Genomic DNA, 22,228 nt, shown 5'->3' on the forward strand with positions numbered 1-22,228 from the left:
ACTCAATACATTATATTTACTAGATGTGCCCATCTACTGTATTTTGTTGCTCCATTCGCCATGTAGCGCCCTGCTAGTCACGCTATGCTGTGGCGTATTGAGTCTCATAGTACTGCGCATGCCTAGTGGAGCTGATCTGGATTGACACAGTGCAATCAGCACTACACTGATGCACTGCTACTGTAGCTGTATACAACAGGTACAACTGTGGGTTAGAGGTTTGGTTGTCAGCTCATGGGTTTGAGACCTGGTAAGGGACACTCTTTTTTTTTTTTTTAATAAATCTTCACTACAGGACTAGTGATGTGTGAGTTGTGTCATTTATACAGGTACAGTATCTGAGTTGACCCAGTATTGCATATATACACTGTAGACCAAGAAATTGAAGATCAGTATTTTTATCAAAGCCAATTGAACTCAATACATTGTCTACAACTTCATACCACCTGGCATGCCACTGTACTGTTGATGCACTGTGTGCTCAAGAAAGTGGTGTACGGAACTCACATAGCGCCCTGTGAGTTGCAGTACCCACATAGCGCCCTGTGAGTTGTGCTATGGTGTTTAGAGTCTCATAGTACTGCGCATGCCCAGTAGAGTTGGTCTGGAGTCACACACAGTGCATCCCAGACTAATACTCAGGGGCATGGCACAGGGCACCGCAGGGCAGGGAGTGCTGTTTGGGCCTATCAATTTTACTGTTTATTATCATTCTTACTTGTAGCTTCCTCTTCTTTTATCCCCAGCATCTCCTGGCCGCCCCTGTTTCTTCTCTGGCCCTTCCCCATAAAGCCATGGCCATTTTTCAGGTGCACCATCTTATGTACCTATAATTTAAAAAATGGAGGGGGGGGGCGCCAATACTTTGTCTGGCACAGGGCAGCAAAAAGTCTAGTTACGGCTCTGCTAATACTATAGTGATTTCATGACTTTAGAAATGACAGTAGTAGTGGGTTCTGGGTCTGACTCAGAGGCACACGCTATTTGCGTGCACTCGCTCTGAATCAGGGCATCCCTATTTTTTATTTTGACCGGCCTCCAGGCCGCTCGCATAGCTGTGGGTGACCATCCACAGTGTGTGCGTGTGGCCTGGCGATGGTCGCGATTATCGTAACCATCGGGCTTGTGAGGAGACCCTGTGGTAGTGTCCGAGTGGACTTTCTGCTCTAATAGAGCAGGAAGTCCACTACTGACATCACTAGTGATAACAGTAGGGCCGCCCACAAATGGCAGGCGTTCCTTCGGGAAAGCCTCCATTTGTGCAGCCACCCCCCCTCCCCGCCTACAAAACAGGACGAGCTGTCGATCAACATCGACACCTGCCCAGTGTTGTAGCGAGCCCCGGGGCGACTGATTTCTCACCCGCTTCAGGGCTCGTGCATGCGCGGTGCGCACGCAGCGCTTGCACAATGGCCCACCATCGACCCGTTTGTGAGGGTCAGAATCAGGCCCTCTGTTTGAAAGAGGGGTCTCTGGATTATGCATCTGTATGATCTGTGTCTTATTGACTTTTTGTTATCATACTGTAGCTGCTTGCTTTATGGAACGCACTGAACTGTGCATACATCTGTAATCTGTTTTTTTCACCGATACTTGGAGCATGGATCTCCCTGATCCGTGCTGCAAGCATCTTCTGCTATTGCATACGATCTAATATAAAAATAGCTTAACTGTGCATGATAGTTCTTACTGTACGTCACGTACTGATTTACAGTAAGATTAATTCCTGTTCAGTACTGTTGGGGTACTGTGTCGAACTCACTACATTATTCACAACAACCCCAACTGTACCTTGCAATGACAGATGCACGTGTTGGGTCTCCGACGCACTTAAAGACTGAAATACACACAAACACCAATTTTAAAAATGAATGGCAATTCTTTTACTTAACATAACATGCTGTAATATACTGTACTGTATGCAGTTAATCACACCTTTTTAATACATGCTTTTAGATAAGATGAAAACAAAATATATTTGCCAATGGTCACTGCATGATGCCAACTAGAAAAAGTAAACAAAAATGATTGTAAGTACTGTACTGTAGGTCAAACACAGTAGTGTACAGTAAATTAAAAATATACTCATTGTTACACAGTAGTTTAACAGTATACAGTATGAATCCACTATAGTATATACATTACTGCAGTTTTTTTTTAGTAAGTCTTTTTTCAACAACTGTATTACATTATGACATTAGCAGGCATTTCTAAGAGGGGTGCGGTGTGGTGCGGTGCTTGCTGCTGTGCAGGTGTACTTCCATAGCTTAAATCGCACCAACTCACCTTCAGCCCATATGTTTCTCAGATGGTCCTGGAATTCCAAGCTGGACACGGACATGACTACTGTACCTAGGAAGAAGGAGATGACGTGAGAACCATCCTTCCTCAATGCCGACCGATACACCTTACCAGACCAAGGACTACACAAAAAGATTTGGGTTTTAAGTGAGAATCATCACTGGCACTTTTAGCCTCAGATCCAGAGTTTCACCTATACGGTAGGTGCTCGCGCACCAGGTGCAGACTCAACCTCGCACCGGAGTGCAAGGTCCACTGTGTGCCCTGAAGAAAGGAGGATAGTCAGAGACTAACAGACAGTAAAAGACAGACACACAGGTTCTCACAGGAGATACTCTTGTTCTTCGTCCCGCTCGATCCCACACACAGGTCCGTGTAGGAAAGAGAATACGCCCTTTTCTGCTCTAACAGTGTGTCACACTAATCCACTTATCCACATTAATATCGGCCCTAACTCACCGGCCTACATGTACAGTAGGCCTCACAGAGGGAATACATGTTATGGTGGAAGAGGCTGTGGGGGGGAACTTCTTTAGCTCTTTTGCTTTCCACCCCCACAGTCCTCTCCGGTCCTCAGCTTCTTTCTTCTGCCGCTGGCATGTCCTGGCCAGCGGTTTCGCATCTTCCTCTCTTCAGACCTGGTGGTCTAGTTAGGGGTTAATGTACAGTAGGCCTCACAGAGGGCCTACGTGTTATGGTGGAAGAGGCTGCGGGGGGGGACTTCTTTAGCTCTTTTGCTTTTCACCCACCCCCGCAGTCCTCTCCGGTCCTCAGCAGATTGAATAACAATAATGACAACATTACAGTACTGTAATTGTTGATTTTGAGAGACTTCTATGCATTTTAACATTACTGTTATTCAATCTTCAAGACTTCCTGTAGAATATAAATGTACACAGTATTAACAATATACAGTAAAGTTTTACCCACCACAGTACAATACTCTACCTTTTTTTCTGGATGACTGAAAACAAATGTTGATCCTTTTTTTTACATCACCGCACCTTCAAGTCTCAAGTCATGTTTGTTGATTGATGATGTCTACTTGGTGGCTGTGTGACTGTCCTCCATGCATGTTTACTTGGCATGCGCAGCAACCCATTCAATGTCTCCTTTATCCGGTTCAGTTCCTCTTTTCCAATCCTGTATCTTGGCCGACATCTTGAGAGGATATCTTCTTATAAATTGTTGGGGATTGGTACTTTCTTCCAACTGCCATCAAAGTTCACACGCTTGGTCCAATTGCAATAAAGGTCGTAGGGCACATGTTCTTGAAATATTGCTTGGGCATATCGATGCATCTCACCGTTGCCAGCTCTTTAAAGTTCATTGTCTTTCTCCATGCTGATTACAGCCAGTGGTATATCTGACAAGGGTGTTCCAAATACAGTCTGTGGTGCTTGACATGACAGGCGTTCCTGGTGAAAGTACAGGTAAGCTTGCATTGTTGATTCTTGATTCTTCTGCTGACAGTTCTGGCAGGCAATATGATGCAACTGGTGTACTCTCCAAATGAGGTAGGCTGGATGATGGCACTGGTGTCATGTCCAAGTCTTCTGATGCCACTCTAGTGTCCATGTCTAGCAAATGGAATGATGGTGCAGTCTCCAAGTTGTAATCCTCAGGGTCAATTTAATCAGGTGTGACCATTTCATATAGTACTGCCTGGTATGCTGGGCAGCGGCCTCTTGCCATTCTTCTTTAGTTTTCCAGATGGCTTTTTTCATTGCATCTGCAATGGTGTCATTTAGCCCTTCTTTCAAAATGTCAATTTTTGCCTCCAGAGGACACACTTTTTAGACAAGGTCTCTCACCATCTGAGCACAGCTACATGTGCATGCATTCTCTTCTTGAAATTACAGTTTTTGATGGGTTGGTGAATGGGATGCATCTTTCACGGGTGTACAAACCAGAGGCTCCAAGGTGTCCAGTTCTTCGTTCAGTGGATTTGGTGCATCGATCACTGGTCTTTCCTCCTGGGTCTTCACATTCATTGGTTGCTCTACGTTCATTGGTCCATTATCTCCTAAGTGCTGCATCAAAGATGTGCACTTGGCCTTTGCATTTTTCCTTGCCTTGACAGGTACAGGTACATTTTCCTTCCCTGCTTTCTTCTTGGAAGGTTTTGTTGTAGACTGTTGTGGCACTGCTGCCTCTTGCCGATACTGTACTTGACGATACTCCACCACAGCCTGCATCTCGCTAGAATATGCTCTTAAGTAGGGGTGTGCACTGGCCACTTTTCGTGTTTTGTGTTTTGGATCTGGATCTTTTTTTGTGTTTTGGATCTGGATTGGTTTTGCCAAAACCACCCTTCCGTGTTTTGGGTTCTGGGTTTTGTGTTTTGGATCTGTATTTTTTGGGAAAAAAGCATAAAAACAGCTAAAATCACAGAATTTGTGGGGTTTTTCTGTTCCTATTATTAACCTCAATAACATTAATTTCCACTCATTCCCAGTCTATTCTGAATACCTCACATCTCACAATATTGTGTTTAGGCCAAAAAGTTGCACTGAGGTAGCTGGATGACTATGTTAAGTGACACAAGTGGGTTGCACAAACACGTGGCCCATCTAGGAGTGACACTGCAGTAGCAGACAGGATGGCAGTTTGAAAAACTAGGCCCCAAAGAGTACATAATGCAAATAAAAAAAAGAGGTGCAAGATGGAATTGTCCTTGGGCCCTCCCACCCACCCTTATGTTGTATAAACAGGACATGCACACTTTAACAAATCAATAATTTCAGCACCAGGGTCTGCCACACAACTGTGGCTGAAATGATTGGTTCGTTTGTGCCCCCACAAAACAAGCTGGCAATCAATCTGTCCCTGCATAAACTGGCTCTACGGAGGCAAGATGTCGTCCTCATCCTCCTCATCCACCGATTCCTCACCCTCTTCAGTGTTGTGTACATCCTCATCCTCACAGAGTATTAATTCGTCCCTGCTGGAATCCACCACCACAGGTCCCTCTGTACCTTCTGGAGGCTTGTCTCCCTGGAAGAATTGATAATTAATTTTGATGAACATCATCTTCTCCACATTTTGTGGAAGCAACCTCCTACGCCTTTCACTGACAAGGTTCCCGCCTGCACTAAACGCTCTTTCTGAGTACACACTGGAGGATGGGAACTTAGGTAAAATAGAGCCAGTTTGTACAGGGGCCTCTAAATTGCCTCTTTTTCCTGCCAGTACAGGTATGGACTGTCTGACATGCCTACTTTAATGCTGTCACTGATGTAATCCTCCACCATTCTGTCAATGGTGACAGTATCATATGCAGTGACAGTAGACACGTCAGAAATTGTTGCCAGGTCCTTCAGTCCAAACCAGATGTCCAAACCTGGTCCTGTCTGCCCTACATCATTGCCAGCGGATTGCTTAGGATGTTTCCTGGCAGCCCCAGTTGCAGGAGAAAATGAAGAAGGAGATGTTGACATGTCACGTTCTGCTTCAGCTCACAGTGTTTTCACCAGCAGGTCTTTGCACCTCTACAGGCTTGTGTTGGCTGGAAAGAAAGACACCACCTAGGATCGAGCATGGTGGCCAAAATGTAGTGGTCTGATTTCAACAGATTGACCACCCTTGAATCCTAGCAAAGCAAATGAAGGGCTTCATCCAAAAGTCCCACATACTGAGCAGAATTGCTCCATCTTAGCTCCTCCTTCACTTTCTCCAGCTGCTTCTGCAAAAGCCTGATGAGGGGAATAACCTGACTCAAGCTGGCAGTGTCCGAACTTACTTCACATGTGGCAAGTTCGAAGGGCTGGAGAACCTTGCACAACACGGAAATCATTCTCCACTGCACTTGAGTCAGGTGCATACCCCCTCCTTTGCCTATGTCATAGGTGGATGTATAGGCTTGAATGGCCTTTTGCTGCTTCTCCATCCCCCAAAGCATATAGAGAGTTGAGTTCCACCACGTCACAACCTCTTGCTTCAGGTGATGGTAGGGAAGGTTCAAGAGTGTTTGCTTGTACTCCAGTCTTCGGCACGCAGTCGCTGAATGGCGAAAGTGGCCAGAAATTTTTCGGGCCACCCAAAGCGTCTCCTGCATGCCCCTGTTGTTTTTTCAGAAAATTCTGCATCACCAAATTTATTGTGTGAGCAAAACATGGGACATGCTGGAATTTGCCCAGATGTAATGCCCACACAATATTGGTGGCATTGTCAGATATCACAAATCCCCAGGAGAGTCTAAGTGGGGTAAGCCATTGGGCGATGATTTCCCTCATTTCTCTAAGAGGTTGTCAGCGGTGTACCTCTTACTGAAACTGGTGATACACAGCATAGCCTGCCTTGGAATGAGCTGGAGTTTCTGAGATGCTGCTACTGGTGATGCTGCTGTTGTTGCTGCATAAGGCCATACATCTACCCAGTGGGCTGTCACAGTCATATAGTCCTTAGTCTGCCCTGTTCCACTTGTCCACATGTCCGTGGCTAAGTGGACATTGGGTACAACCGCATTTTTTAGGACACTGAGGACACTTTTTCTGACGTCTCTGTACCTTCTTGGTATCGCCTGCCTAGTGAAGTGGAATGTAGACGGGATTTGGTACCGGGGACACACTACCTCCATCAATTGTCTAAATCCCACTGCACTAATGACGGATACCGGATGCACGTCTAACACCAACATAGCAGTCAAGGCCTCAGTTATCCGCTTCGCTTCAGGATGACTGCTGTCGTACTTCATCCTCCTCGCTAAGGACTGTTGGATGGTCAATTGCTTAGTAAAAGAAGTAGTGTTGTTCCTACTTCCTCTCTGGGATGATGAACGACTCTCAGCAGCAACAGCAACAGCAGCAGTGGCAGCAGTTGGCGCATCAATGCAGGATCCTCCCGAGGAATCCCGGATAGGAGTCATGCCAGTGACATGGTGTGCAGGACTACTTCCGATTCTGACTGAGGAGGAAATTGACGAGGAGGGAGTTGACGGTTTGGTTTGCAGGTGCTTGGATACAACAGGAAAAAGGGATTTAGGTGTCCCTGGACTGCTTACAGTCTTAGCCACAGTTTCTGAACTTGACAGTAACTTTTTATGAACATGCTGCAGGTGACGTATAAGGGAGGATGCTCCCAGTGGCGTAACTATAAAATTTGTAGTAGTCCCCATAGTAGTAGTCCCCCCCAGCAGTGCCCCCAGTAGTAGTCCCCCCCAGCAGTCCCATCCAGCAGTGTCCCCAGTAGTAGTCCCCCCAGCAGTGCCCCTAGTAGTAATCCCCCTCTATGCAGTGTCCCCCAGTAGTGGTCCCACCAGTGTGCTGTGCTCCTAGTAGTACACCCAGCAGTGCCCTTAGTAGTAGTTTCCTCCAGCAGTGCCCTTAGTAGTAGTCCCCCCAGCAGTGCCCTTAGTAGTAGTCCTCCCCTCCAGCACTGCCCTTAGTAGTAGTAGTCCCCCCAGTGCCCTTCATAGTAGTCCATCCTCCCCCCAGCAGTGCCCTTAGTGGTAGTAGTCCCCCCCAGTGCCCTTAGTAGTAGTCCGTCCTCCACCCCAGCAGTGCCCTTAGTAGTAGTCCCCCCAGCAGTGCCCCCCCCTGGCCAGAATCCTCATCGTCAACTTCCTCCTCAGTGCTAGTTACACCAATATCCTCATCCAGTTGTACTTCAACAGTGACATCTTCAATTTGAATATCAGCAAGGGGACTGTGGGTGCTCCTTCAGCACTTGCAGAGGGCGTGCAAATGGTGGAAGGAGCCACCTCTTCCCGTCCAGTGTTGGGAAGGTCAGGCATCGCAACCGTCGCCACACTTGGACTCTCCATGGGGATTTGTGATATCTTCTTAGAATTAGAAAGCACAGTTCTTTGCTGTGCTTTTGCCAGCTTAACTCATTTGATTTTTGAAGCGGGAGGAGGGCTTCCATTGTCATGTGAAGCTGAACTACTAGTCATGAACATAAGGGAGGACCTTAGCCGTCCCTTGCCACTCCGTGTCGTAAATGGCATATTGGCTAGTTTACGTTTCTCCTCAGACAATTTAAATTTATTTTTGAAGGTCATTTTCTTGAACTTTGCCATTTGGGATTTGATATGCCCTCTACTATGACATTGGGCATCGGCCTTGGCAGACAACGTTGATGGCATTTCATCGTCTATGTCATGACTAGTGGCAGCAGCTTCACCACTAGGAGGAAGTGGTTCTTGATCTTTCCCTATTTTATTTTTATCAGACAAATTTTAGTCATCCATTTATGTGATATTGATGCACGTGCGGCTAAGGCGCACACAAACACAGAAAAATATTATTTTTTTTTCAGGCACTTTGGAGTGCGCTTTGGGGGCTACACCAGCCTTCAACAGACAAGCCAGCCGGCCCTTGACTTATGACACAGGCGCATGCTTGGGGCTACTTTGTTGATGCACATGCAGCTACAGCGCACACAAGTCACAAACACAGAAAAATATATTTTTTTTTTTTCTGGAGCGTGCTTTGGGGGTTACACCACCCTTCAACAGATGAGCCAGCTGGCCCTTTAGTTATGACACAGGCGCACGCTTGGCACTACTTTGTTGATGCACGTGCGGCTACAGCGCACACAAGTTACAAATGCAGAAAAAGATTTTTTTTTCAGGCACTTTGGGGGTCAACAGACGAGCCAGCCGGCCCTTTACGTATGACACAGGCGCATGCTTGGCGCTACTTTGTTGATGCACGTGCGGCTACAGCGCACACAAGTCACAATAACAGAAAAATATATATATTATTTTTTTCAGGCACTTTGGGGTTAGACCACCCTTCAAAAGACGAGCCAGCCGGCCCTTTACTTATGACACAGGCGCACGCTTGGCTCTACTTTATTGATGCACGTGCGGCTACAGCTCACACATGTCACAAACACAGAAAAAGATTTTTTTATTTTTTTTAGGAGTTGGGCTTTGGGGGTTACAGCACCCTTCAACAGACAAACCAGCCAGCCATTTACATATGACACAGGCACGCGCTTGGCTCTACTTTGTTGATGCACATGTGGCTACAGCGCACACAAGTTACAAACATAGAAGAAGATTTTTTGGGTTTTTTTTCAGGCACTTTGGGGTTACACCACCCTTCAACAGATGAACCAGCTGACCCTTGACTTATGACACAGGTGCACGCTTGGCGCTGCTACTTTCCTGATGCACGTGCGGCTACAGCGCACACAAGCCACAAACAGAGAAAAAAATAAAAAAAAATTTGGAGAGCACTTTGGGGGTTACACCACCCTTCAACAGATGAGCCAGCCGGCGCATGCTTGGCGCTGCTACTTTGTTGATGCATGTGCTGCCACAGGCGCATGCTTGGCGCTGCTACACATGACACAGGCGCATGCTTGGCGCTACTACTTTGTTGATGCATGTGCGGCCGCAGCGCACACAAGTCACAAACACAGAAAAAAAATATTTTTTTTTTCAGGCACTTTGGGGTTACACCACCTTTCAACAGATGAGCCAGACGGCCCTTTACTTATGACACAGGCGCACGCTTGGCGCTACTTTGTTGATGCACGTGCGGCTACAGCGCACACAAGTCACAAACACAGAAACATTTATTTTTTATATTTTTTTGGAGCGCACTTTGGAGGTTACACCACCCTTCAACAAACAAGCCAGCTGGCCCTTGACTTATGACACAGGTGCACGCTTGGTGCTACTTTGTTGATGCACGTGCGGCTACAGTGCACACAAGTCACAAACACAGAAAAATATATTTTTCTTTTTTTTCAGGCACTTTGGGGTCACACCACCCATCAACAGATGAGCCAGCCAGCCCTTTACTTCTGACACATGCGCACGCTTCAACAGACGTGCCAGCCGGCCCTTGACTTATGACACAGGCACACGCTTGGCGCTACTTTGTTGATGCACGTGCAGCTACAGAGCATACAAGTCACAAACACAGAAAAAGATTTTTAAAAAAAATTTCTGGAGCACACTTTGGGGGTTACACCACCATTCAACAGACGAGCCACCTGGCCCTTTACTTATGACATAGGCGCACGCTTGGCACTACTTTGTTGATGCACGTGCGGCTACTGCATATACATTTCACACACAAACACAGAAAAAAAGAGTAATTGTTTATTTTTTGTGAAGTGCACTTTGGGGGTTGCGCTGATACTTTGTTGATGCATGTGCGGCTACAGCGCACACAAGTCACAAACACAGAAAAAGATTTTTTTTATATTTTTTTGGAGTGCACTTTGGAGGTTACACCACCCTTCAACAGACAAGCCAGCCGGCCCTTGACTTATGACACAGGTGTACGCTTGGTGCTACTTTGTTGATGCACATGCGGCTACAGCACAAACAAGTCACAAACATAGAAAAAAAATTAAATTTTTTTCAGGCACTTTGGGGTTACACCACCCTTCAACAGATGAGCAAGCTGGCCCTTTACTTATAACACAGGTGCACGCTTGGTGCTACTTTGCTGATGCACGTGCGGCTACAGCGCACACAAGTCACAAACACAGAAAAATATTTTTTTATTATTTTTTGGAGCGCACTTTGGGGGTTACACCACCCTTCAACAGATGAGCCAGCCGGCCCTTTACTTATGACACAGGTGCACACTTCTCACTACTTTGTTGATACACGTGTGGCTACAGTGCACACCAGTCACAAACATAGAAAAAGATTTTTATTTTGGAGCGCACTTTGGGGGTTACACCACCCTTCAACAGATGAGCCAGCCGGCCCTTTACTTATGACACAGGCGCACGCTTGGTGCTACTTTGTTGATGCACGTGCGGCTACAGCGCATACAAGTCACAAACACAGAAAAAGATTATTTTTTTAGCGCACTTTGGGGTTACACCACCCTCCAACAGACGAGCCAGCTGGCCCTTTACTTATGACACAGGCGCATGCTTGGCGCTACTTTGTTGATGCCCGTGCAGCTACAGCGCACACAAGTCACAAACACAGAAAAAGATTTTAAAAAATTTTCTGGAGCGCACTTTGGGGTTACACCACCCTTCAACAGATGAGCCAGCTGGCCCTTGACTTATGACACAGGCACACGCTTGGCGCTACTTTGTTGATGCACATGTGGCTACAGTGCACACAAGTCACAAACACAGAAAAAGATTTTTTTATTTTTTTTGGAGTGCGCTTTGGGGGTTACACCACCCTTCAACAGACGAGCCAGCCGGCCCTTGACTTATGACACAGGCACACACTTGGCGCTGCTACTTTGTTGATGCACGTGCGGCTACAGCGCACACAAGTCACAAACAGAAAAAAAAAATTTTCAGGCACTTTGGGAGTTACACCACCATTCAACAGACGAGGCAGCTGGCCCTTTACTTATGACACAGGCGCACGCTTGGCATTGCTTTGTTGATGCACATGCGGCTACAGCGCATACAAGTCACAAACATGGAAAAAGATTTTGTTATTTTTTTTGGAGTGCATTTTGGGGGTTACACCACCCATCAACAGATGAGCCAGCCAGCCCTTTACTTATGACACAGGCGCATGCTTGGCGCTGCTAATTTGTTAATGAACGTGCGGCTACAGCGCACACAAGTCATAAACACAGAAAACATTTTTTTTTTTTTCAGGCACTTTGGGGGTTACACCACCCTTCAACAGACGAGCCAGCTGACCCTTTACTTATGACAAAGGTGCACACTTGGCGCTACTTTGTTGATGCACGTGCGGCTACAGAGCATACAAGTCACAAACACAGAAAAAGATTTTTTTAAAATTTTTCTGGAGCGCACTTTGGGGGTTACACCACCATTCAACAGACAAGCCAGCCGGCCCTTTACTTATGACACAGGTGCACGCTTGGCACTACTTTGTTGATGCACGTGCGGCTACTGCGTATACATTTCACACACAAACACAGAAAAAAAGAAGAATTGTTTCTTTTTTGTGGAGTGCACTTTGGGGGTTACACCACCCTTTAACAGACTTATGACACAGGCTCACGCTTGGCGCTGCTCCTTTGTTGATGCACATGCGGCTACAGCGCACACAATTCACAACACAGAAAATAATTTTTTATTTTTTTTGAAGTGCTCGTTCTTGCAAATGGAAAAAATGAAGGCCTCCAGCTGGTCAGAAGTCAAACAATGAGGCAAATTCAAGCACCCCAACCCCAAAAATGGCAGACATTTTATGAATAACAAATGTGATAATATTCTGCTAAATTTCTATGTTGAAGCAAAATTTGTAAAATGTTAAAGTTGTTGGAAGGAATGGAGAGCAATAGATGTCTCCAACAGTTCTATCAATGTGGTTCCCCCTGCAATGGTGTGAAAAGTAAAAAAAAAGGTGACATGAAAAAAAACTTCCAAATGGCATTGCAAAAGTGTCATAGGGGTCGGATAATCATGACAGAAGCAATAGAATGCATGCATTATTCAATTAACCAATTATTCTGCAAAATCATCCCCTTTACAGTAACTTTAGCCCTAGAAGTAGAGATGTGTGCCGACCCCGTGTTTTGGATCTGGATTTGGTTTTGCCAAAACCGTCCCTTGCGTGTTTTGGTTTTGGATCTGTATTTTTAGTTAAAAAAATCATAAAAACAGCTAAAATCACATAATTTGTGCCTGTTTTTGTTCCATAATAACACCAATCTCAATAGTAGTAAATCTAAAATAGTTATAAATTGTTAACAACAATCTTTGTATAAATAATCCAAACCAACCCAAATCTATGAAAATGCTCATCCACCCAAAAGGTACAGTATAGTTATAACAACTAGTCCAAAGATGTTTACGTGATTATGACAACAAATGAAATGGCTTATATATCTAATCCAACCTCAATACTCATTGGTACATCCCGATATCCCCTGCTATATGAGAGAAAATATATCAAGAAACAACCTCCCCACAGATAATCACCGTATATTGTTCATTTCTATATTTTCATTCAAACCCTTTGGGGTCAACGTCCCCAGGGTAAAAATCCAGCAGGCTTCTCTAGTGCAAAGATGGTCAAATCTGTCACTGCCTCTGGCTGCTGGTAAAAAGCTCTCTATACCTTGCACAGATAAAACCTTCACATCAGTTTAGTAAACTATACAACCCCTAGGAATTTTAAAAACCAAGAATGTTTCCTTAACATTAACAGAGGCCCGATGGAGTTGGAATATGTTATGGACTGAAGACAGGGAAAGGACGGAAGGATTGATTAGTTTTTCATTTAGTGCTTTGATTCTTAACAAAAATTATGAGGGAAGATCAATCTAGGATCAAGTTTTTCAGTTCCTAAATGATATTTTTGATCTGGAGAAGGTTTTTTTCATTTTTTTTATACATCTAATAAAAATGAGGTGGTATTGCTTGTAGAGGTGCCGCTAGAACATACTGTAAACAGACATTTACTAGTTTGTACTCAGGGAGGTTGTTAGGGATAATGGGACCAAGACTTGCTGTTTACATCAGAGGAAAGCAGCCTGTAGTTATCCGGCTGAACCAGAACTCCCAGCATCTGTAATGTTTGCTGGGCCTACGGGAAGTTATTTGTCGACAACATGTGGCGTGCTTCAGGTTACCTCAGCCTGCTTTACGCACTGTATGTGCCATGTAAATATGTATGTATGTGACCAATATGCACAACTAATTTTTGTATTAAATGTATTGGCACTTTATTGCGCACAACCTGGCAGGAAGATGCTCTGTGCTGCTGCTGCTGCTGCTCATATTTGCCCACCCCATCAGCTTGGTGGTTCAGAATTATTTTTTTTAAATGAAAGGGGGCATGCAGGAGATGCTGTCTGTGGCCATTACAATTTCTAGACATTCATAAACCATGAAATCAAAAATGTCAGGCAGCAATGCCCAAACAGCACATAATGCAAAGGAAAGAGGTGCAAGATGGAATTGTCCTTGGGCCCTCCAACCCACCCTTATGTTGTATATATGAAACAGGACATTCACAGTTTAACAAATCAATCACTTCAGCAACAGGGACTGTCACTTGTGGCTGAAATGACTTGTTTGTTTGGACCCCCACAAAACAAGCTGCCAATGTGCAGTGGACATTGTTGGCAATGATCCCATACACAAACTGGCTTTACAACATAGGTAAGATCAGATGTCGTCATCGTCATCATCATCCCCATCAGTGTGTACATCCTCTTTTTCACACAATATTAATTTGTCCCCGCTGGAATCCACCATTACAGGTGCCTCTGTATTTATCTGACTTAATTGCTCATGGAATTTGTAATTAATTTTGATGAACATCATCTTTTCCACATTTTGGGGAGGTAACCTCCTACGCCGATCACTGACAAGGTTCCCGGCTGCTCTGAAAACTCTTTCAGAGTACAAACTGGAGGGTGGGCAACTTAAGTAAAGCAAAGCCAGTTAGTGTAAGGGACTCCAAATTGCCTCTTTTTCTTGCCAGCAGTGAAACGGACTGTCTGACGTGCCTATTTGGATGCTATACCTAAAGTAATCATCCACCAGTCTCTGAATGATGACCGTATCAGGCAAAGGCACATGTCACTCATTGTAGGCAGTTCTTTCAGACCCAGCCAGATGTCATGAGGTTTTCCTGACTAATCTGCATCACCACCAGCAGTGGGTCTCTTAGGAACATTTAGTTTTTTCCTGGCAGCTGCAGAAACTGAAGGAGGAGATGCTGCTGTGCCACATGCCACTTGAGCTGACAATTTTTTTACCAACAGCTCTTTGCATCTTTTCGGATTTATGTCCATCTGAAAGAAAGACACAAGGTATGACTTAAACCTAGGATCAAGTATGGTCACCAAAATACAGTGATCTGATTTCAAGAGATTGACGATCCTTGGATCCTGGTGAAGCGAATGAAGGTCTTGATCTACAAGTCTGACATACTTAGCAGAATCACTCCATTTCAGCGCCTCCTTTTTTTCCAGCTGCTTTTGCAAAAGTCTGATTAGGGGAATGACCTGACTCAAGCTGGCAGTGTCTTAACTAACTTCACATGTAGCAAGTTCATAGGGTTTGAGAACCTTGCACAACACAGAAATTATTCTCCACTGTGCTTGACTGCTTGTGCATTCCCGCTCCTTTCCTTATGTCATAAGCCGTTGTGTAGCCTTGGATAGCCTTTTGCTGCTCCTCCATCCGCTGAAGCATATATAGGGTAGAATTCCACCTAGTTACTACCTCTTGCTTCAGCTGATGGCAGGGCAAATTTAACAGTACTTGCTGGTGCTGTAATCTTTGACACGCAGTTGCTGAATGTTGAAAATGTCCCGAAATCTTTCGGGCCACCGAGAGCATCTCCTGCATGCCCCTGTCATTTTCTACAAAATGTTGCACCACCAAATTAATTGTGTGAGCAAAATATGAGACGTGTTCAAATTCACCCAGATGTAATGCTCGCACAATATTGCTGGCATTGTCAGAAATCACAAATCCAGAGGAGAGTCCAAGTGGGGTAAGCCATTTTGCAATGATATCCCTTAGTTTATCTAAGAGGTTCTCAGCGGTATGCCTCTTAGTGAAACCAGTGATACACAGAGTAGCCTGCCTCTGAATGAGCTGGCATTTGTTAGTTGCTGCTGCTGCAGTCACTGTTTGCACTGTTGGAGGCAATACTCCTACCCAGTAGGCTGTCACAGTCATGTAATCTTTAGTTTGCCCGGTCCCACTTGTCCACATATCTGTGGTTAGGTGGCCAGTGGGTACAACGGCATTTTGAAGGACACTAATAAGGTTTTTTTTAATGTCCTTGTACAGACTGGGAATTGCTATTCTAGTGAAGTGGAATCTAGAAGGGACATGGTAACGGGGATACAGGACCTCAATTAACTGTCTAAAACCCACTGCATTAATGGCAGATACTGAATGTACATCTAATGCCAGCATAGCTGTTATGGCGTCAGTAATTCGCTGTGCAACTTGTTCCCATTGCAAAGGATTTTTTGACAGTCAATTGTTTTTTTAAACTGCTAAAAGTAGTCTTCTTCCTGGTCCCCATCTGGGATGAAGATCCACTCTCAGCAGCAGCAGCAACAGGCGTAACACTCAAGGATCCTTCTGAGGAATTACGGATAGAAGAGGAGTCAGTCATTCTTATGAAATTGGATGCAGGACTACTTCCGATCACGATTGAGGATGTTGATGGTGATGCAGGTGTTGGTGGTAGAGATTGCAGGTGCTTGGATCTAATAGAGAGAAGGGAGCAGCTAGGTGATACTGGACTGCTTGTTAAAAAATTTTTAGCCAAAGTTTCTGAATTTGAAATATATTTTTCAATTTGATGAATTTGCTGCAAGTGACGTAACAGGGAGGAGGTTCCTAGATGGTTAAGCTCTTTACTCTACTCACTCTTGCTTGGCAAAGGTTACAGATGGCATAACAACTGTTGTCCGGATTTGTGTAGAAATAATTCCACACATGACAGCAAAATTGTGTTTTGCCCTGGCATGCCAGCAATGGGCTTTGCCTTATTCCTACCATGGTCAACAACTGTTGCCTGATTTATACAAACAACATCCTTGGCATCAACATCCTCATCATCATCAACATCCTCATCATCCTTGTTAGTGCCAACTACACAAATATCCTCCTCATCCTCCTGGTGCAATTCCACAGAAACGTCATCAATTTCTACATCAGCATGTTGACTTGTGCTGCTCATCCCCACATTTGCAGAGGGCACATTCTGTAAATGGTGGAAGGAGGATCCTCTTCAAGTACAGTATTAGAAAAGTCAATCATGGCAACCGCAGACACACTTGGACTCTCCTCAGGGATCTGTGACTTTTCGGAGACAATTTAATTTTTTTTGTACCTCTTCTACAAGCAGAAGGGCTTAAATCATCACAACTAGAACCACCAGTCATAAATAAAGGCCTTATCCTTTCCTTGCCACTTCGTGTAGTAAATGGCATATTACATTTCTGAGCACACAGTTGGTTCATGTCCCTTTTTTTGACACTTCTACAGGCAGAAGGGCTTACATCATCATAAGATGCAGAACCACCAGTCATAAATAAAGGCCTAGGCCCTATCCTTTCCTTGCCACTTTGTGTAGTAGATGGCATATTGCCAATTTTTTGTTTCTCTGCAGCTAACTTAAGGTGCGTACACACAGTACGATAAAAATGCATGATATGAACGATAACAATATCAATTATACCGTTATCATTAATATCTTGCATTTTTTGGTGCCTAACACCCCACCAATGACCTGCGATGTGCGGGCACGTAAGGACGATAACAATATCGTCCATATGCCATGCATGCAGGCCAACCTGGTCGATATCGACCAGGTCACTATAGGGACCCATGATCATTGATCCCGGGTCACTAGCCCATAGTTGATGGGTTGGTGGTGTGCTGGATGATCGATATCGATCATCCAGCACACCAGGAAGTTGCAGGGAGATTGTTCAGCGATATCGTTATAGCTGACGATCGTCCTGTGTGTATGCACCATTAGCTTGTACATTTTTTTCTTTAACACTGTAAAATATTGCTTGTTTGATTTTGACTTAAGCCCTTGGGCATAGGCCTTCGTAGATTACATTGACGACCTTGCATCGCCATCATGACTGCTGCCAGCAGCTGCAAGACTGGCATGTGGTTCCTGCTCTCCTCTCATTTGATCGTTCTCCATATCAACAAACTTACACTGCGGTCTGATCGGCAGTGTCACCGAACAATATTTTTTTTGACACTGGGGGAAAGCACCCCTGAATGAGGCAGCAGCCCCTTGAGGAACAACACAGACAGCACCCCTTTTTGATGGACAACAAAGCACCCCTGCAAAGTGTGGACAGACCACCTGCAGAGTCACAAATACGTGGACGATAAACTGCGGCAGTGTCTCTGTACAATAATAAGTCAGCTAAGTTACTAACAAACACACACAAAAAATATTATTATTTTTTTGTGGATTGATATTGATATTATTCATTTCATTTCACTTTTTTTTTTTTCACACTGGGGAAGAGCACCCCTGAATGAGGCAGCAGCCCCTTGATGAACAACACAGACAGCACCCCTTTTTGATGGACAACAAAGCACCCCTGCCGAGTGAAGACAGACCACCTTCAGAGTCACAAATACGTGGACGATAAACTGCAGCAGTGTCACCATACAATAACAGCGCATCTAAGCTGCTAACGCACACACACAAAAAATATATCTTTAATTTAATTTCACTTTTATTTTTTTCACACTGGGAAAGAGCACAACTGACTGAGTTAACAGCCCCTTGATGAATAACACAGACAGCACCCCTTTCTGATGGACAACAAAGCACCCTTCCTGAGTGCGGACATACCACCTGCAGAGTCACAAATACGTGGACGATAAACTGCGGGAGTGTCACTGTCAATAATAGTGCATCTAAGTTGCTAACACACACACACAAAAAAGCACTTTTATTTCTTTTTACATTGGGGAAGAGCACCCCTAACTGACAGAGCACCCCCCCTGAACAACACAGCACCCCTTTATGCACTGCAGCCCTAGCCTGATGGACTGAACAAAAACACAGCAGCAGCCACAGTTAATTGACAGAACAAGAGACATAGCAGCTGCATCACCCACTGAAGGAAGCCCCCCCTTATATACTGCAGCCTAAGCCCCTTTATGGACAATACAGCAGCAGCCATCAGGCCAAGACCCCGACTGGACTCATACACTGAGTGACTGACAGTGACTGACTACATCTGCTAGCTTCTCTCTCTACAGCCGGAGTGAAATAGGCACAGATTGCGATGACCTTTATATAATCCAAAACCTGCGAGAATCCGACAGCGTGAGGATGAAATTTTGCCTTGTTTTGAGATCCGTCATGCCGGAAACCTCGAGCCTGGCTCGGTTCTGGAAGTTTGGATGGGTCCTGTTCTCAGAGAACCGGACCCGCTCAGCTATTCCTAGAAGTAGGCCCAAATAGAGGCAGATAAATAGAGATAAGGCATGAAGGCACAAATCAATACTAGATGATCAGTTCTTCTTATAACTAGTTGTTTCATGAACCAAATGTAGTGTTATTAAATGCGAAAGTAGAAGTAGGTGAGTGCAGCAGCAGATGGTATTCACAGAAGCAGACACAGCCAAAAGAGTGGTTTGTTGAATCTAGGTAAAGACAGAGATGAAAAATTGAAAAAGACAGATTCTACCTTTGGATAACGAAATTGGAAAGAGGCACCGGTCCTGGAAGTACTGCAATACCAGGTCAATGCACGGAGTGGACAGAGCAAGCTCTTCTTTCATCTACCTGTTGTAATATTGCACTTAATATATGATCCCCAGATAGGGGGCGTATCAGATATTAAACTAATAAGAACATATGCTACATTTGATCTTTTTTAACCAAAAGACCGAGAAGAGATAACCCAAACTCATTAAGCAGTAGCGAAGAAAAAAAAATGCACTCCCTTCACTGCAGGTTTCCTTCCCTCCCTCGCTCTCTGGATGCTTGATTTGTGGGTGCACTGCCTCCTGCAATCCTCTGCCACACCCACAAGCTAGCTGGCGGCCTTCCTGTTTTCAAGTCTTGTCTCGGCAGTTCATAAAACTGTCTGAAACCTTCATTGGAATGTTAACAGTGTTTACAGAATGTTTACACTTTCCACAGAATGTTCAGGAGCCTACGGAATTTTCCCACTGTCCACAAAATCTTCAGGAGTTGCTTCCACGCAGTCACTATGGAAATAGAATGTAAACAGTCAGCTAGCAGATTCTGCCACTACAACAATTTTCTACTATGATGCCACAATCTACTGCTGCTTATAACCATTGCACTGGTAAGGCCTACTCGAGGATGGCAAAGACCTAGAGATACATCATATAACGGGATTCAATCGGGAAACCGGCTGATGTAAGCTCGACAACCAGCTTCCCGATTACTTTATCCCGGTGAGGGTTAAATGACAGGCATCTAAATCTAGACGCCTGTCATTTTTCTGACGCCGGGAGACCAGCGCCTGGTCGAAGCGATGCCGGGCGCCGCGAGCGGACAGCCACGGGAGGGGAGGGTTAGGTTTAGGGCACCTGGGAGGGACTTAGGGTTAGGCACCTCCCCGGGAGGGTTAGGGTTAGGCTAGGAGAACGGGGGGTTAGAGTTAGGCACCCCCGGGGGGAGGTTAGGGTTAGGCACCCCCCCGGGGCACTTAGGTTTAGGCAGCGGGGAAGGGGGGGTTAGGTTTAAGCACTTAGAGGGGGGATTAGGATTAGGCACTTGGGGGGAGGTTAGAGTTAGGCACCTCAAAGGAGGGTTAGGGGGGTTAGGTTAGTTTGTACTTACCTAGGGACGATCGGGATTTCCAGCGCTGTCGGGCTGCCGAATATCCAAAATATCCAAGTTGTCGGAAGGAATTGAGAGCAATACATGGCTCCAACAGTTCTGTCAATGTGGTTGCCCCTGCAATGGTGCGAAAAGTAAAAAAAAAGTTACATAAAAAAACCTTCCAGATGGCATTCCAAAAGTGTCATAGGAGTTGGATAATCATGACACAACCAGTAGAATGCATTCATTATTCAATTAACCAATTATACTGCAAATCCGTCCCCTTCACAGTAACTTTAGCCCTAGAAGAACGCCCGAATAGATGCAGATACGTAGGGAAAAGGCACGGAGACACAATACAACACCAGAGGATCAGTTATTCTTATAACCAGTTGTTTCATGAACCAAATGTAGTGTTATTAAATGCAAAAGTGCAAGCAGGTGATGGTATTCACATGTAACTGTAGAAGAAGGAGACCCAAGCTAAATAGTGGTTTGTTGAATAAGGTAAATAAAGAGAGAGAAATAAATGAAAAAGACAGGTTCTACCGTTGGATAACAGAATTAGAAAGGGGCACCAGTTCTGGAAGTACTGCAATACCAGGTCAATGTGTGCAATGGAGAGAGCAAGCTCTACTTACATCTACCTGTTGTAATATTCCACTTAATATACGGTCCCTAGATAGGGGGCGTATCAGATATTAAACTGATAGGAACAGATGCTACAGTTGATCTTTCTTAGCCAAAAGGCAGAGAAGCAATAACCCAAACCCATAAAGCAGCGATGACAATGGTTGCAAAAGCAAAAGTCAATGTAAATATATTTTTGAAACCAGTACACTTTTTCTATATTTGTTATATATATTATGGAGACTTATTATTATCCTTGCACTTTTAGCTTGATTACTGCTTTAGCAAAAAGTAAATTAAGTGAACAAAAAAGAGAAAGTAATACATAAATAATAAAATAATTGGTTTATAAACAGGGCAAGAAATGCAAATCGTACTTGTTGTTTTCAGTATTATCATTATGTTTTACAGATATATTATATTTAATACTCCCATATTTAAATACCTAATCAAGTCATGTAAATTTACTGATATTTATCATGCCATTCAGTTTTATTTTATTAACATACTATGTTGTAAGCCATATGTCTGACTCTATACTTTTGATAATATTTATGTTATGTTAGTTTTATTTCTATGATATTTATGCTATTTGACAGTTAAAAAAAATAATTACATGCCTTATTAAATTAAATACACTGACTCACAGTGCATATGATTTGTTGCTGATAATAACTGCAATTTAAGGATTATTTGTAATTAACCTAGTTAGGGGATCTGTTAACCAATACAAATATTAAAAATGCAACACAAACATTAAAAATGAGAAGGTTGGAGTGTACTTTTCTAATAACATTAGCCAACCAAAGGTTACAGATTGAGGATTAATAAACTATTGACTTTCAGATAGTTTTTACTTCTAAACTAATCTTGTTGATAGTTGTAGTTCAACAGTGACAGTATAGTTTGCAGTCAATGCCTTTTGTTGGGAACACGTGCAGCACCAGCCCTGAAGCAACCACATCTACCACCATCACATCTACTCTTTAGTTCATTGCAACTTCCCATAAACTGTACAATTAACAAAATATCATCTTTATTTATTAACACTTTACAACAGCTTGAAAAATATCCATAATATCTAGTAATGTTCTTGAATCAATGAGAGAATGAGTT

At 44.2% G+C, this 22,228-nt stretch overlaps 2 non-coding genes and 1 pseudogene across 2 annotated transcripts; all 3 read right to left on the minus strand.

Moving 5' to 3' along the window:
• Positions 1-3,160: 3,160 nt before the first annotated feature.
• On the minus strand, positions 3,161-4,499 carry LOC148511375 (uncharacterized; annotated as a pseudogene).
• Positions 4,500-19,391: 14,892 nt separating this feature from the next.
• LOC148511376 (U2 spliceosomal RNA) lies at positions 19,392-19,586 on the minus strand. The gene has a single exon (XR_015868745.1). It is a non-coding gene; the product is annotated as a U2 spliceosomal RNA (small nuclear RNA).
• A 1,463-nt stretch (positions 19,587-21,049) lies between these two features.
• Positions 21,050-21,244, minus strand: LOC148511377 (U2 spliceosomal RNA). The gene has a single exon (XR_015868746.1). It is a non-coding gene; the product is annotated as a U2 spliceosomal RNA (small nuclear RNA).
• Positions 21,245-22,228: the final 984 nt, after the last annotated feature.

The sequence above is a fragment of the Taudactylus pleione genome, unplaced genomic scaffold (genome assembly GCF_031769625.1).
Source record: "Taudactylus pleione unplaced genomic scaffold, aTauple2 ptg000309l, whole genome shotgun sequence".
In the NCBI taxonomy this organism is placed as follows: Eukaryota; Metazoa; Chordata; class Amphibia; order Anura; family Myobatrachidae; genus Taudactylus; species Taudactylus pleione.